Source organism: Misgurnus anguillicaudatus, chromosome 10, assembly GCF_027580225.2.
Source record: "Misgurnus anguillicaudatus chromosome 10, ASM2758022v2, whole genome shotgun sequence".
Classification (NCBI taxonomy): Eukaryota; Metazoa; Chordata; class Actinopteri; order Cypriniformes; family Cobitidae; genus Misgurnus; species Misgurnus anguillicaudatus.
The window spans coordinates 16,283,318-16,301,392 of NC_073346.2; positions in this window are offsets into that span (position 1 = coordinate 16,283,318).

An 18,075-nucleotide genomic window follows, 5' to 3' on the forward strand; every position below is an offset into this window, starting at 1 on the left:
ATTAATGCAACAGCGAGGTAAACATGATAAACAAGTCTTTATAAAATGATGTGAAACAGCAGATGAGAGTTATAAATGCACACAGACAGTAGGTGGCGTGTTTACCATTTTGGGGGCCCTAAGCAAAGTCCAAGAACCGGGGCCCCCCCATGCCCCAGCATTGCCCAAGGTTTTTTATTTGAATTGCACAACAATAATATTCAGTATATATGATATATGATTCAGACTGATCTAACCAGGCCCGGACTGGCCATAGGGAGAACCGGGAGGATTCCCTGTGGGCCGGTCTGTTTTTTTGGGTCACGGGGGTCCGGTGTTGTCATGCCACCGGGTTGAAGGTTGCTGTACCTAGAATGCCAGCACTCACAGCAGCCCCATTCGCGTATTTGCGAGTGAGATATATCCTCGCAGCTTTATTTCCAAGTTGATTGTGTTCCGAATCCCGACCACTTATTGGAATAATTCATGCACGAGGGTTCATAACATCTAAAACGTATGAAAAACGCAGGACGCGCTGCTTTCTTCTGCTTTTCAAAGCGCTCGCCTGTGAACGCGAGTTTGGTTTCAGACGCGTCTATATTCGAGTGCGCTTGCCGTGCGTCTATATTTAAAATAAACTTGAGCACATCTTGATTCGAACGTCCTCTAAGGAAAATGATCTACAAATTTTATAATTTTATCCAAGTCACAGATGTAACAATGAATCATCTATATAGTCATTATTCATTGTTTATTGCAAGAGGAACAAAAATCTATTTGATGCAAAACTCATCAGTTTATTTGAAAAATGCTAAGTTTCAAAAGTAAGTTCCATATGATGTTTTCTTTTTTGGACACAATGTATGTCTACCTTAGCCTACGTTATTTGGCAGTAGACATGATCTAATAAGTACTAAAAAATTATAAAACAGATTTTTTCCATTTGTTTCCAATGCATACTTTATAATTCTTGTTTAGGCTATTGTATATGATATCAGGGGTTTCCAAACTTTATCAACCCAACAGGTAATCTCAAGACCCACATTTTTTAGAAATAGTAATATAGAGGGAACACTCAAACACATTTGTTCCCTTTCAGTAGTTTTTGAATAGCAGGATTTAGAATTTTACTTGAATAATATTAAAATGTATTTTGGCCGGGCTGCACAAATATTGCAAAAATCATAATTGTTTAGGCTACTGTATTTGCACTAAATTGAAAATGATATGAAAAATGTACAATGAATTTGCAAGGATCTGCAGAGACCCGCAAAGATGCACTACTTGACAGACTATATTAAAATGACTATGGAGGATTTTATGATATTATTTTAAATAGTCAGTCGTGAGCTACAGTGGGCCGGTCTAAGGCTTAAAACTCCAGGGCTGAATGAATGAATGTCCCACTCCGGCCCTGGATCTAACAAACTGAACTTCCAATATTTCACCAGCAAAAAAGTTCATTGTAAGTTGTATTTTTACATGCGCACATACTCACACATCTCTCGCTTGGGGTGCTTTATCCGTACCTTATGATTTGGGTCTGAATTATAACATAACAGTACTTTCACTACACCTTTTTGTTGTCGCTAGTAGGGGGCCCCCCATGCCCGGGGGCCCCAGTGAACATTTGTACGTGGTTTGCGTGGTGGGTAAACACGGTTTCAGCACTGTAAATGCACACAGACAGTAGGTGGCGGTATTCGTGGGTCCTCATGTAACTTATTAAAAATACAGCATCAGGTCCTTTCAGTTTAGCCCTTTCACACAAAGTAACATAAATGAAGAATAATACAGAAAACATAAACAAAGATCAAAATAAAGGCGATCTGAGAGGTAAAAATGTGAGTGGGAAATAAAAAAATTCACATGAAAAACTATAGATATACCACTGTAGTTGTATATTTCTCAACAACCATTGCATGTCAACAATTTCAGAACGCAGAAACATAATGGCGTCCTCCATAGGTTAAAATGAAGGGTTTTTTTAGGGATGAAAATATTTTAATTTTCGTAATTGAAGGCAAAGTGATAGAGCAATGTGTTAGAAGCGCAAAACATCATGGATTTGAAACCAATAAAAACACTTGTTTACCTTGTCATGTGCTGTACCTCAAATTTGGACGAAAGTGTCTGCCAAATGCATAAATGTAGGCTAAATGTAAAGTGATCTGGGATCTCTTTTTTGGGACCAGCAAAGATTTACTTGACATACTACATTAAAATGACGTCAGTAGAATATACGTTTTTTAATAATATTAAATATGTCCGTCGCCAGCTAAAAGCTAACGGCATACATTAAAACACACTTAACAAACATACACAATCAGAACTCGAATGTCACTGCATTGTCTGAAGTACAATATCCCAGATATTTCACAAAAAGTTACATTGTAAGCCCGTTTTTAGGACAGTGAAAACAGCGCTATAGAGACATCATATATATTGTGTTTGTAATTATAACAAAAGTGTTACTACACTTTTTTGTTGTCGAACACACAGTATGATTTGGGCTATATGGACAAAAACAAAGTGAACAATTGTACATTTAGTATAAGACGGTTTCAGCAGTAACAACATAAACAAGCAGCTTTCGTGGTCAACACGTAACTTCTGGTAAACTCCGCTAAGAATAAATAACAACAAAGTTCTTTAAACGTAGTTTTTTTATATAACAAGCTAAATAAACAACACATAGATTACCTAGTAAACCAAAACATTTATTTTCAACGAGGTATTTGTTCAAGAGTTCAGTTTCAGCAACTCTTCAGACCATTAAAAAACTGAAACCTGAAGTAAAGTTCAGACCAGACGCGTAATCGCGTCACCGCACGCGTGTCCGATGAAACTGTCTATAACGAACTATATTAGTTTTCACACCACCGGACGATAACGTTATGCTAATTCACTCGTGAGGAGCAGTACGCACGCAAATCATTTACCTTCAATAGCATCAACTAATATTGCATATTTAAAAACAATTTATAAATGTTAACATGTCATTAAATGTATAAATATCTTGTTGCACATACACAGCGGGTATAACCAGCAGATGTCCTCAACACACCGCGTTTCGCGTAACTCTAAACAGCGAATCTAGTTTGTGTAATTGAATATCTTACCTTTCAGTGTAATAGGCAGTGTAGTAAAATAAGTGTAGAACGTGCACTTCAAGTTCAAGTAGATTTGATTGGCTGTCAATGGTTTATCGTTTATTGGTTGTTTATTAGTGTGAACTCCGCTATTCTTTTTAATACTAAATGATTTATGTGAACAGCCCTTAAGCCTTTTGGAAAATCACTCATAATAGTAAATTATAAACAAAATGGTCTTACATTGTTTGTTGGAAGTGCCAAAACTCTTGCATAATGGAGTGTAAATCATACAATTAAAGTGTGTCTGTAGAATAAAGTCTTAATTCAATGAAATTAAGGGCATCAAAGTTTAAATTTTACTTCACTTTATTTTCAATATTTGACAATATTGAAGATATCAAGGTTATATTTTCACAGAACAATATTTACATTATGTTGGATGATTTTAGAAAACAGTATATCACAAAAAATAACTTTAGCTGGATTTTCACAGATAGGGTCTCAAATGCTTATTTTTTTTGTACTGCACCTAAAGTTTTTTTTTTTTTAGTTATCAATGCCTGTAATGGTTGTTATGCCTCAGCAGGCCAGTAGAGAGTGATATGTCTCAGTGAATGAAAGAGAGAAGGTTGTGAATCTGAGTCTGGTACTTGGGCGTCTGTGTTGCTGGCAAGCCATGTTGGCACTCTCTATCCCAGACTCATGGAAGCAATTCAAGACGTCATTTAGAGGAGGAGAAACCCGAAAGCTCCTCAGGAGGCCCTTAAAACATGTCAAGAGAACATCCTGCATCATATTCCCACAGTCAAAACGAATTCAATGTAAATCATGTAGTTCTAAAAGACATGAAAATGGCCCTATTGTATTTTTATATTTCTGAAGATCCCTCTGGTGCTTGTGCGGGGATATTTTTAACACTTTATAACGAAGTGTGATTACAAAATTGCTTGACAGTTGTTTGTTTTGTTTTCTGGTGCAGTGCAAAGTTCTTGGCTTGTCTCTTTGTTTTATTGGTCCAACTGGAGATGGTTTCAAAAAACAAATATTAAATTTAGTCCTGGACTTCTACAAAACAGTTCTTCTCCCACCAGAATCTCTTTGATTTTACTAGACTCAGTATCAATAAGAGCAAATCAGAGTAACACTTGTGTCCATTGTGTAAGTCCCAACAGCCCAGATTTGTTGCAGACTTTCTCTCTTATGTGGAACGCCAAGGAAACAAACTTTGAGGACCTATACTAGTGTTACGACTAGTTCCGTCCTTAAATACAAGGCACAGGAGAACATTCAACGCACGCACGCACGCATGCACAGACACGTACACACACACACACACACAGTAAACACATGACGCAAGTGTCAAAATATGTACTCCAATTGTCACTGGGGTGAAATCTCTTTTCATGGGAAGTACAGCTTTGCACATAAAGACACGGATCTCAGAAGAACATATTGGCACCACATTGTACATATCTGTATGGAACCACACCTTTGGTGATTGTGTATTAGTACATGTTAACGATATGCAAAAGGACAAGTAAACAAGGACGCAAGTTATTGTCTCCAACTTAAAAATCTCTTTTCTTGGACTACAACGCTTCGCACTTCCTGGGATTGGTGATGTAGACAAGACCTGACATTATCATAATTCCTCCCGCTTCACACTCACAGCCTGTAAGTTAACTCCAGTTCCCTACTGAAAAATCCAGCAAAGACCAGCATAAGCTGGTAGCTGGTTTTAGCTGGTTTAAGGTGGCAGTACCTGGTCTAAGCTGGTTAACCAGCCTGACAAAGCTTGGTCAAGTTGGTGTGTCAGCTGGTCTTTCAGCCTGACCAGCTAATTCCAGCTAGACCAGCTTAAAAAGTAACCAAAACACAGCTAGGCCAGCTTGCTACACCAGCATTACCAGCTAAAATTAATCAAGCTGGGAGACCAGCTAAAACCAGCTCACCAGCTTATGCTGGTCTTAGCTGGATTTTTCAGCAGGGTTAGCAATTGCATTGTGATCAAACAAACATGGTAAGGAGCGTCACATTTCCTGCTGATGTCAGAGGTATTAAGACCAATCACAACGTACAGATTAGCTGGCCATTTAGGGACACAAATCAATGAGTTTTATACAAAATCAGTGCGTTTCAGGAAGAGAGTGATATCTGGAGCTACAAAAATGTACGGTATGTGGCAAATAATGTGTTTTTTAACCATAAATCGTGCGAACGGGTGAATAAACGTTTTATTAGCAATGAAATAGGTGCCCTTTAAACAATTTTCTCTAACAGTGCATGCAAAAGTGGTACATTAACAAAGTAGGTAAGCAAACGATGTCACATAAGACCTGTGCGCTATAGGTCAAAGTCTTTTAAACTCAAATAACAAATTCTTTTTAATCAGTTTCAATTGTAATATTTATTTACATGCTCCTCTTCTCATAAGCAGCTCTTAAGTCAAGAACCTCTTTGACTTGACCATTAAATTGTTGAATTCAAGAAAGATTCTTAGGCAAAGTCGTTTCAACATGAATGAAAACGATTTCTTCAGCTGAGGGCTTTGGTTTTGTATGATACTTTGAATGTTCTTTGTTTGAAACGGTCTACATCCATACTCGATATATTGTGTGAAAAGCAGTGGATGAGGCGACGTAGTATGTCGATTCCAAAACAGTAGGGAAAAAGTACCCGGATGACCTACTACTTCCGGCAAGATTCAGGACCTACTACTTCCATGGAAGAGGTGTTAGTGAGACCAGCAGGGGGTGCTCACCCTGTGGTCTGTGTGGAAGTCCTAACACCCCAGTATAGTGACAGGGACTACTATAGTGTCAAAAAGCACCCCAGACGTTAAGCTACCGAGGTCCTGACTCTCTGTGGTCATTTAGAAAGCAGCTAAGCTACCAGGATGTCTTTCGAAAAATGTAGTTAGGAGTGTGCCCTGGCATCGCTGGCCAAACTTGTCTGTTGAAGCCTACTAATCATCCCTCATACTAATTGGCTATATATTGAGGAGATTCCCCCATTCATATGTAAAGCGCTTTGGGTGCTGCAGAAAAGCACTATATAAATGTAACAAATTATTATTATTAATAAGATCCTGAAGTGTTCATTCGATGGACACTATACTATACCGTGATCTCTGGAAGAGGAGTTATCCAATGAAGAAAAAGAAGGAAATGCATTGTTTTATTCAAAAATGTCCAAAATGCATTAACGCGGCCCTATTCAAATGCAGTGGCGGCTCATGACTGTTCATCCGAGGGGCCCAAAATTCAAAATATGTGTTCGGAGTGTCATGTGTGTTGCTCGTGTTTATGTGTTTGTTGCGTCATTTGAACCATGTGCATCACACGGGTTTTTTTGTCAAAATATGTGCCTGCTGCAGACCCATCAAAACCGTTTATGATAAAGAGCATTCACGTTCACAAAATACACACAAGACACCCCACCCCCCTTCATAGTAAACTCTAATTACGCATGAGATTATGCAAATATCTGGCAAATGCGAGCGTCTCTTTTAATCATTAAACCCTTTAGAGGCTTCTGCAGCAGGCACTTATTTTGACAAGACACTTGACGCACACAGGATCTTTCGACGCGCAGAACACATATTTTGAAATTATGAACCACACATGACGGGGTACATACATGTTGTGACGAACTTCCGCATCGAGCGCCCTCGAAAAAAGAAGTCACCGACTGTTCAAATGCAAATACATAATAAATAGCTGTCCCTCGTGGTTAACTTGCACTTGTTTAAGAGTTTGGTTCCAAAACGCGATAAACGCCATTTTGAAAAAAATTAGTTACTGCCAGAATCAGTATTACTTACTCAGGTCAGTATTTAAAAGTAAATTCTTAATTTTACGCAAAAACCAAAATCCGCCGTGTTATTCTCAGTCATCTTTTCTCCCCTTTTTCCCAAAACGCGATAGCTCTTGAGCGTACCACTCCTCCTTTTCTGCAGAACACAATAAATCCGCTCCACATATTAGCAGGAGGCAGTGCACGCATTCCACGCAATGTTTAAACAAGCAGATGGCGGCGTGTTGAGTACATCGGAATCTTAGCTGTTTCCTCATCTACTTAATGTACTTGGTGATCAACAAATTCGTTCCAAACAAAAGCAGAAATAATGGCATTGATAAACCTGTGGTTGTTTTCTGTGACGGGAAAGATTGTAAGCGCATGCGTCATCAGTCCAATGTCGAGAGGGACTCGGGAGACGGATGCTGTGTTCTCCCGACAGCATCTGTGAAACGCTTTAGCTGCTCGATTCTAGCACATTGACCCCAGCAGATACTTATGAACACGTAACTATGCCCTCCATTATTTTAGACTCCGAAAGTCAATGAAGAATCGAGCAGGACCAAAACATTTTACAGCGGACTCGCTTTGAAAAATGTTAGGCGACGGCGTCAAGTATAACCGCAGCAATGACTGTGTCATCAATATAACAAAAGTGTTTTGATTAATGCCATTAATGTTTCTTTTTTTAATCAGTGTATGATTTTCAAAGATTTATTATGAAAACGAATTATTTTTTCCACAAAATTGCAATAAATCCATGACAAGCTTTTTTTCAAAATGCTATAAATCTATTCAATCAATGTATGAACGATGTGAACATTCATCTTTGCCATGATGTATTCATTTAGTTGAACACCAGGCGTCTAAAAGAGACTTTAGAGCCTCTATAAGATGACAGGCTATTTAATGTTAATTGTTGACCAGCATGACAGCATGGAGGTGTACCACATATTACGTTTTATTTTTAAGCTTTGAATGTGTTTAACCAAATTAGTTCATGTAACATTTAACAACAGTCTTAAATTATTGGCAGTATAAATAAAGCAAATAATCTACCTATGCACTTTTTTATTGGTATGTTGCGTGAAACTCTTTACCCAGATACAACAGTAGCTATTTTCTGATTGGCTATTGTGTAGCCTCTTTGCACATTTTATTTATGTTCAGTATTTGGCTCGCTCGACTAGCAAACTCTAGGAAAGACGGGCTTGATAGAGAGAGAGAGAGAGAGAGCAGTGCGGCCAGATACATTATTAGGCGCTGCATAGTGATGAGTAAAGGAACAACTGCGTCTGTCACGTGACATCTACCGGTAAGCAAAAAAAAACTTTAGCGTGTTCAATCTGCACCATAGGAACTTTCTTAAACAGACTATCTGACGTGTTTTAGCAAGATTAAATACATACCCGAAACTAAAAACAGACCAGGCACCTTTATTTGAGACAGGCGTTTATTTACCCAAACCTGTCGTCACACCAGGCGTCTAAAAGAGACAGGCGTCTATGTTGGGACTTGGCTATTATTTGAAAGTTTTACGGTATGTGGGTTTGTAACAACATGAAAGTGAGTAAATGATGACAGAATTTTCATTTTTGGGTGAACTATCCCTTTAAGAGCATTCCAATTAAGAACAAACGTGTTGTTTTGATGACATATGTCACGTGATCCACACGTATCAACATGGCGCATCATGTACGTCCGATTTCAATCACAATATTGAAATTCATAGTGTTTTAACGGTGGACGAGTACTTCATCTAATTCAGTACCTACTGTCAAAGTGTGCGATTTTGCACCCAGGGTTAGTGTGGTATTTGTCCTGCCCCCTCTCCACTGTGATTGGACGGCTATGTGAAACATGACATTAATAAGTTGAGCGTTCTTCCCCATGTCAAAAAGTTTTTCAAAAGCGCGCCATAAGAAAAATCGCTCTGGTGGACCCGGGGCCTTAATTACATTGGTTTTGTAAACTGGGAAAGATTCATGAACATACCAAGAAGAGGACAAACTTCATCAAACATTTTTAGGACAACCACTATGGTTCATTGTGTTCTTCATTTTTTTTGTGACTTGTGTCTTTTTTATAATATTTTTTTGGTCCATTTTGTCTTTATTTGATAGACAGTAATTACGACATGACAGGAAAGTACAGGGTGGAGAGAGGGGTATGGGATCGGCAAAGGACCTCGAGCCGGGATTTGAACTCGGGTTGCCGGAAGTGCGTCTGCACCATATGTCAGATCACTGTCCACTACACCATCAGCTCCAACTTGTGTCTTTTTTAATACTGAATACATATTACTGTAGAAAGATCATCAAATGGGTTTGGAACTGCATTATGAGTAAATATTTTACCTTAAAGGATTAGTCCATTTTCTTAAAATAAAAATCCAGATAATTTACTCACCACCATGTCATCCAAAATGTTGATGTCTGTCCTTGCTCAGTAGAGAAGAAATTATGTTTTTTGAGGAAAACATTGCAGGATTTTTCTCATTTTAATGGACTTTAATAGAGCCCAACATTTAATACTTAACTCAACACTTAACAGTTTTTTTCAACGGAGTTTCAAAGGACTATAAACAATCCCAAACGAGGCATAAGGGTCTTATCTAGCGAAACGATTGTCATTTTTGACAAGAAAAATAAAAAATATGTACTTTTAAACCACAACTTTTCGTCTTCGGTCCAGCGTGACCTAACGTAAATGCGTAGTGACGTACAGTAGGGAGGTCACGTGTTACATATATAAAACGGACATTTGCGGACCATTTTAAACAATAAACTGACACAAAGACATTAATTAGTATCATTCCACATACAACAACGTAGGAACGGTGTTCTTTCTCAACACTTGTAAACACTGGGGCGGAGTTTCGCGTTCGTCCTCTGTGACCTCTTGATGTGATGACGTATTGCGTGGGATCAGCTGGCGCATCACGACCGGATCTACATGACGAGAAGTTGTGCTTTAAAAGTGTATATTTGTTATTTTTATTGTCAAAAATGACAATCGTTTTGCTAAGACCCTTATGCCTCGTTCGGGATCGTTCATAGTCCTTTGAAACTCCGTTGAAAAAACCTGTTAAGTGTTGAGTTAAGTATTAAATGTTGGGCTCTATTAAAGTCCATTAAAATGAGAAAAATCCTGCAATGTTTTCCTCAAAAAACATAATTTCTTTTCGACTGAACAAAGAAAGACATCAACATTTTGGATGACACGGTGGTGAGTAAATTATCTGGATTTTTCTTTTAAGAAAATGGACTAATCCTTTAAAACACTCTTACTTCATACAAGACAGTATAACATCTTCATGAGCGTATCTAAGCCTGTCTGTCATCAAGAATGAAAGTTTTCAGACTGAAAATGAATGGTCACAGTAATATGAGAGTTATGTGTGACTGGTCAACCCCAGGACCTCCTCATGTGATTTTTAAACCGATAGACTTCATAAAGCAGAGGATGTTATTTTAGGGAGGAATAACCAAACATTGAACCGGCTATGAGGCATCATTTGGCAATTACTCAACAGAAACCCCCACCAAAATAATAAAGGATGAATGTGAATAAGATACAGACTAAACATGAACTCCAAAGACTGCAAGCAACCACAAAAAATCTGAAGTGGCACTTGATGTGTGGCCCTTCAGGCTGTTTCCCATATATAGAGCCACTAACTATACAAGATAACCAGCTTAAGGATACAGTAATATCCACAGAGACAGGCGTCTCAATGTCAGCTATATTAGGCTTACAAACTGCCTGACATCTCTGTATAAAATCTTGGTGATTATTAAGTTGACCTCCTCCTGCCTTTATCATTTTACTTCATACATTTCTTTTTACTCACCATCTCTGAGAAACACCAGGACAGGACAAATCCTGTCAGGAACGCTGTTCTGAATTTGTAGTTTCGTGCAAATTGCCGTCCATTGTTAACTATCCAGGGGCACCTTTGGTTTCGAGCCAGATCACTTCAAAGAAAGAGCAGATATCATTAGTGAAAGTGACTTTAATTGTTGGTATAATTAATCCCAGAACTGAGAACCAAGGCTTCATGATATCATAAATAATATGATTTATTTAATGCATTTCCAGAGACATGCTTGTTTAATGATATACATAATGAGGCCCATAATTCTTGCTCGGTTTGAATCATTATTCACAAAACTGTATGAAAGAAAGCTGGTCAGAAATCTGCCAGTCTTTACCTTCTGAGAAGCAAAATAAATGGTTTATGGGCCCGGCTTTGAATATCCCAACCACCCCCTTTCATTTAAATGCCATTTTTGTTACCTGGCTCTTAAATTTCACTGTGTACCAAAAATAAGTGTCAAAGTTTGTGGGAAGAGAAAGCACAGCTTATCCAGACACCAAATAAGAAGCGCTGAGGTAATGCCAAGCCCCTGGAGATGAAGTCCAAGATGTTTTTCTAAAACATGGGTTAGTTTTGAATTACCGTACTTGGTGACAAAACGATATATAATGAATGTTCCTGGGTACAGCAACCTACTTATTATATCAGAAACATATATTGCAGATAAATGAATGATTTAAAGATATCTATATAGTGTCTGCTGGAGAAAGACTAAAGTTTATATATAAAGGGAAATGTTTATTGATTTATATCCTCTGGACTTCTGAAGGTACCTGGAGATCATTCTCTGCAACAAAAAAAAAACCCAAATCCTGTATGTAAATTACCTGGGTTATACCTTCTGCTCTCTAACACCAGCCATATGGGCAAACTGCGAGCACATGTGGTTTTGATAGGGCCGCAGCGATAGCTCTGTTCATGGTTTCTCTGAACAGTTACCACAGAGCAGTGCTGTTGCATGGGCAAAACTTGGCCGATCTCACAGGCGACCACATGCAGAGACGACTGAAAAATCAACACACATGTTTGGAGTAATATAAAGGAGATCTCCACGTATTAAAGCTGAGGCCCCATGCTTCTGTGACTCACTGAGAATTTAGTTTCATAGAAGTGCTGTTGATCTGATCATGGGGGTTCCATCACTGGGAGTTTCGTGGAGAGAAACAAAACTGGCAGATGTTTAACATCACTTTGAAACTACACTACTTAATGTTTCTGGGTTTCTTTTTTCGCAGAACTACTGCATATTTGCCAGGTCCACCGTTCTGACAAGAGGCCCTTTCACACCGATTACGGAAAATACAGGGAAAATGCTTCCGGGATTTGTCCGGGATCGTTTGATTTTTGGTTCATTCACACTGCCAATGATTTCCCGGAATCTGTGCCTGCATTCACACACATAAAGATCCGGTAAAGTCACGTGATGTATTTAAAGGTGCTCTAAGCATTTAGACTATCAAATTTTTTTTGTTACATACAGCAAACATCTCCTCACTGTCTGCTTGCTGCCTGTCCGCTGATCAAACTGTAAAAAACGCGATCTCTGTAGACAGCCCAGGCTCCACAAACTGCAATAAAAACAAAGTGGCCAAACCTAGCACCACGAAACAAAACAAAGTGTTCCAGCCAATAAACGACAAGAAGGATTTGGGGGTGGGGGTTGGGCGTGTTCATGAAAGCACGGGAGGGGGAGGAGTTAGCTAAGCTCCGTTAGTTTGAAAACAGTTCAAACATCAACAAAAACATGCAGCAATCGGACAAGCAAAAGTGCGTATGTCTGCTCAGAACCTGACGTGGCGCTAAGCACTTTTCCGCGTCAAAGACAGTTCTTATAAATATGGACTTTGCCATGGATTTTTGCGTACACTTTACGATTAAATCTGTGCTTACACACTTTTTATAGATGAGGCCCCTGCACTTGGTAGGTTTTTTTCAGACTGATCTCACAGAAAGTTGTGTTGTATTCATGCGAAATTTTATCAATTTATTCGTGTCCATGGCACGAAATAATTTTTTCCATGCCTTGAGCACAAATGTCTTTTTCGTGAAACTCGCACAATTTTCTATAAATAGTTTTACGTGTGCATTGCACAACTTTCTTTTTCATTTAGTTTTATTTTATGTATTGTTTTCTCATAGATTTTTCTATTTTCTTACCATTGTCGCTTGGGGTTGGGGTTAGAATCACTTTATGTTACATTTCTAGACATCCTAACCCAAACCCCAACTCCCGGCGAGAATAGTTTTAAAAGCGGAAGACATACATAAAAAACAATACAACAATTTGTTAATTTGTTGATTTTATGTTAATATTTCCTAATATCTCATTAATAATTTGTTTTGATATCCTTTGTTTGGCCACCTACTGCACCTAAATTTTTAAGTTTAATTGACTCAGATTTACAATTAATTTCTATTTAAGCTGGCCACCCACTTGAAGATTTTAAGCCCAAATTAAGTTTTTTTGTCCAAAAAACATTCACTATGTGGTGTCATTTGCTGCTCGTTTCATTGGCCTGGCTGCGCCCTCCTACGCACTTCTGCTCGATTTCATTTTCCTTCAGTACTATGTCTGGGATTTCGGTCTATTCTAGCGTTTCGAGAAATAAAATTTTTGTAGGACCAATCAGCGAACAGAGAGAGTAGCTGAGAAAGATGACGTTAATGTTGTGCGTCAGTTTGAGTTGTAGTTCAGTAATGGCAGCGGAGAAAAACGTGAGAAAAGTTATTCAGTCCGTTGTTGCAAAACTGCCGAATATACAGAAGTTAAAGCCGGAGCAAGAACAATGTTTGCCAAGTTTTGTTGGCCTGATCATTCGGACGTGTTGTTTCCGGCCGGTTTCGGCGCATGATATACGTCACGACCACACGTTAGAGATTGCCTATGGCAGATCCTGAGTGACTCTGGGCAGATCCAATAGTGTCGAACTTTATTAGAGAACCCGCCTACAAGGACGTAAACGTTTCTCAATGGAGAGAGGCCATACTCTCTGTACAAATGAAATGTACGAGAATCTGGTAGAACCAGACTAGCTCGTTGGAGCCTTCCCGACCCTAAATCGTAAATATCAAACAAGTTGCCTTCGACATGACAGTAGCAATAGCCAATGAAAGCATGCAAGCTTCAACCGGATGTTGTGTGCTTTTATAGCAAAATAAGACACTCACAAGCATGACATGATAGAGGAGTATTGAGAAAGAATCGACTTTTACACCTTTGACAACAGTACTTTTATAATGTGTCATGCAGGAACAACATTTGTTTATTTTTCACATATCCGTGGGATCCCGCATCACTTTTAAATCGTTACTACAGTCATTACGTGTGTGGTCGAATCATCCAGTGTGTGCATTCTGAGAATCTTTTTAAAATTGTTTGACGCTGTCACTATGTCTGTGGTCTCCCATGGATTTAAAATCGTTTAAGATGTAAAAATCATCCAGTGTGTCCCAGGCCTTTCTTGACTAGTGAGGAGTTGCTATAAATTATAAAAAATAAAGTTAAATTAACTTAAGCTAATTCAACTTATTTTTTTATCATTTATAGCAACTGTTGCCCTCACTAGTCAAGAAAGTTGAAATTAATTGTAATTTAAAGTTGATTCAATCTCACATATAACCATATTAAAGTCTAAAGTAAATTCACACAGCATGAAAATGGTCTATGCTGAGGTCCTCTGAGAGTTTGATAGAGAAACAAACCCAAGTGTTATTTAAAAGGCTAATGGTTTAATTCTGTGATTTTCTCACAGCTGCACCTGATGTTCTGCTCTTCCTCTCCATCGGTCCAAGAGGTTCGTCCAGCTTCCGTTGAGCGGTCGATCTGTCTCCTCTAGAGAGAGATCTCTGTGCACACGCATTCAATAAATGAGTCACACTGTCTCTTCTGTCCCATCTTCAGCATTCGGTCAGCTGTCAGCTTTCAGAGACACTCCACATGGCCTCTGCAGGCGAGCTGATGAATTTTGGGAAGTGAATCGTTCAAGAAGATTTATTGGTTGTTTAAACATCTTTTCTGAGTGGATTATTCACCATTTAAAAGGGGTCTGTGTGTGTTTTAATGCAAAATGCTGAACTGTGAGATGATGTAAAGCTTGTTAACAGATGCTTATTTGAGTTTTTTTATGTGGCTGAAGGGACAAAGCTAAATTTGCAGTAGCAGACCTTTCGATATGACCTGTTTTGGACTATTGGTAAGACTAATATTAAAACAGGCCACAGTGAAAGTGCCTTTAGGGAAGTCGCGCCACATAGGCGGCCATGCTTGCCTCCAGGCATTTGTTTAGTCATGCAAGACTACAGTACAGTCTGCTTGAATAGGGAAAGACTAATATCTCTAAAATTCAACATGATCTCACAGCAAGTTGTGTTATACTGTAGTCACAATTTTTTTTATTAATTTCTTCGTATCCATGGCACAAAATTCATTTTTTTTGAGCCTTGAGCACGAATGTCTATAAAGTTTTTGGTGTCTGTGGCACGACTTTCTTGTTATGTCATTTTATATATTGTTTTCTCTTTCTTTCCGTATTTTTAAATCAATGTCACTTGGGGTTGGGGTTAGATTTGGGTGTACTTTTATATATTGGTTTCTACACGTTTTTCTTCCGCTTTTAAAACTATTCTCACTTGGATTTGGGGTTAGAGTTGGGGTTTGGGTAAAGATGTCTACAAATGTAACAAAAAGCGATGCGTTGCGACACGCTCGTTTTTCCAGGTGCGTCCGCGAAATGTGAACCGCCCCTAAGGCTCACTGAAAGAAAAGCTGATATCCACGTTACCACCCAATGTGTGTAATCAACGGCCGTGTGACGTCGACCAGCGTAGCGGCAGCCTAGGGTTCGGTTCGGTGAAAAAAAATCTAGGATTCGGCCGAACCCGAACCCCGTCAAAAAGCCCAGTATTCGGCCGAATCCGAATCCTGGATTCGGTGCATCCCTAATGTAATTAAAATTTAACTGAATTTGACTTTCTGTGAGATTAGTGTGCTAAAATTGTGTACTAAAGTCACAAATAAATATATTACTGCACCATACTGCACCATAGCATCGGTTTCTTAAGCTAAAATTGTGATAAAACACATTTTTGCGCATGCACACAGGTTGGCAAACACCTCGTGACTCTGTATATTGCCCCTCCCACGGAGAATCATCAGGCTTTATCGATCGATGATTGGTTCTTTTAACTCGAAGGCGGGACTTATGTCCCCAGAGTGGCCATATGGAGCATTGCATTGTCCTTTTTCATAGTAACAATGTTGTTATATCCAATATGTTTGCTACAGTTTAGCTTGTGTTTTTATACAGTTTCTTTTTACATTAACTGAATGCATTAATGTTAAGCAACAAATATTTTTTTGCAATTATACCTTATTATGACCTTATAATCATTTACCTTATTATCATTTCTCTTGGTTCTAAAAAGCAAATTTAAAGTCTTTCCATGTAGGCCTACCCAACGAAATGAGATCTGACATGTACCCTTCATTGGAAGTTACTCATGAAGGTCACCTGGCTTACAAATCAATTCACAGTTTAACAATAGCACCACAGTGTCAGAAACCAGTGTCACCACCTTTATCTTGTCATTACAATGAAGTGTCTTAAAAAGAGGGGAGACAGGAAACATTGTTGTTACTTTTACTATGTGTGGTCTGGTGATCAAAGCAGTGGAACCAAAGCAGAGCCATTTGGTTACAGCACCTCCAGACCTACATCAGTACTGCACTTTTTATGTGAATCAAACTAAACATCATTATTCATGCTATAGTGAACAATAAAACATATTAAATTCCACTAAAAAACATTATATATGTACAAAAAAACTTTTCATGTTCACACTTATTTTCAGTCTCTTTTCAATGATCATCTTTTAATCTGCTGCAGCTCTGAATATGACAATTGTCGTCGCTCTGATCTGTTGTTGTATGGTAAAGATTTGGATGAAGATAAAACAAAACCATACGGGTGAACTATTGAACTGTAGTGATCTCTTATACTGTAGTGCATTAGCAGATCCTACTACACAGACATTACGTTTGCAACTGCATATGATTCTGCTTAAACACATTTAATGTATTTAAGTTTGAATTTCAAAGTCAGACGAGCCTCTAATAATCAGTTACAGTTATCAACTTAAAGTAAGAGAGAGTTTAAGAAAATGACATTAGAGTTCAAGGCCAAATCTAACCTTTTCTTTTTGACAGCTCAATTGACTGAATCCACTTCACAGGCACAAAACGTTTTAGCAACAGAAGGCATCTGTTGTAGCGATGTTTTCAATTGTCAATGCAATTCACTTCTTATAGAGTACTGCATTGATCCAAGTAAATATAAGGGTAAATGACAAAACAACTCCTAAAAATGTATAAAAATCTTCTATTAAAGGATGTAATGCATATTTTTGTTTAAAGTGCACCTATATTTCATTGCTGAAAAACAACGTTATTTTGTGTATTTGGTATAATACAATGTATTCGCGTGGTTTATGGTTAAAAACACATTATTTTCCACAAACCGTACATTTTTGTAGCTCCAGATTTTACTCTCTTCCTGAAACGCATGATTTTGTACAAAACTCATCGATCTGAAAAGCTCTGTGTCCCTGGCCTGATTGTCCATCTAATCTGTACGTTATGATTGGCCTGAATACCTCTGACGTCGGCCGGAAATGTGACGCTCCTTACCATGTTTCAAAGATTCGCTCACAATGCAATGCTAACAGGAGTTAACTTACAGGCTGTGAGTCCAAGCGGGAGCAATTGTGATATTGTCGGTCTTGTCTACATCACCAATCCTAACACACCAAAGGAAATTTAAAAACGTGAATCGGACCATAGGTCCCCTTTAAAAAGTTTTGTTTATATATATATATATATATATATGTATATAACATCTCAGTTCATTTTAATATTTCACAATATTTTTAATATCCCCATTCAAAAAAATGTCAGGTGGTACAACCATTGTGTATTGTCGGATTGTTTGTGTACTTGATCGTGGATTTTAAAATGATAATCCTGAAAATAGAACAACTTTACCATAAAACTAACATTTTAAACTATACATTTAATAACAATAAAAAAGTAAAACAACAATTATAGACAGCCTTAGCTTGCATTTATTCAAACTAAAATTATTAGCTCATTAAATTTATCCAGCTTACTGTTTTTTATTTTTAACACTTTACAACAAGGTTGTATTAGTAAACATTACTAAATGCATTGACTAACATAAACAAACAATGAACAATATAATTTTTCAGCATATTTATTCTTGTTAATGTTAATTGATTTCAATACAGTTGTTCATGTTAGTTCATGGT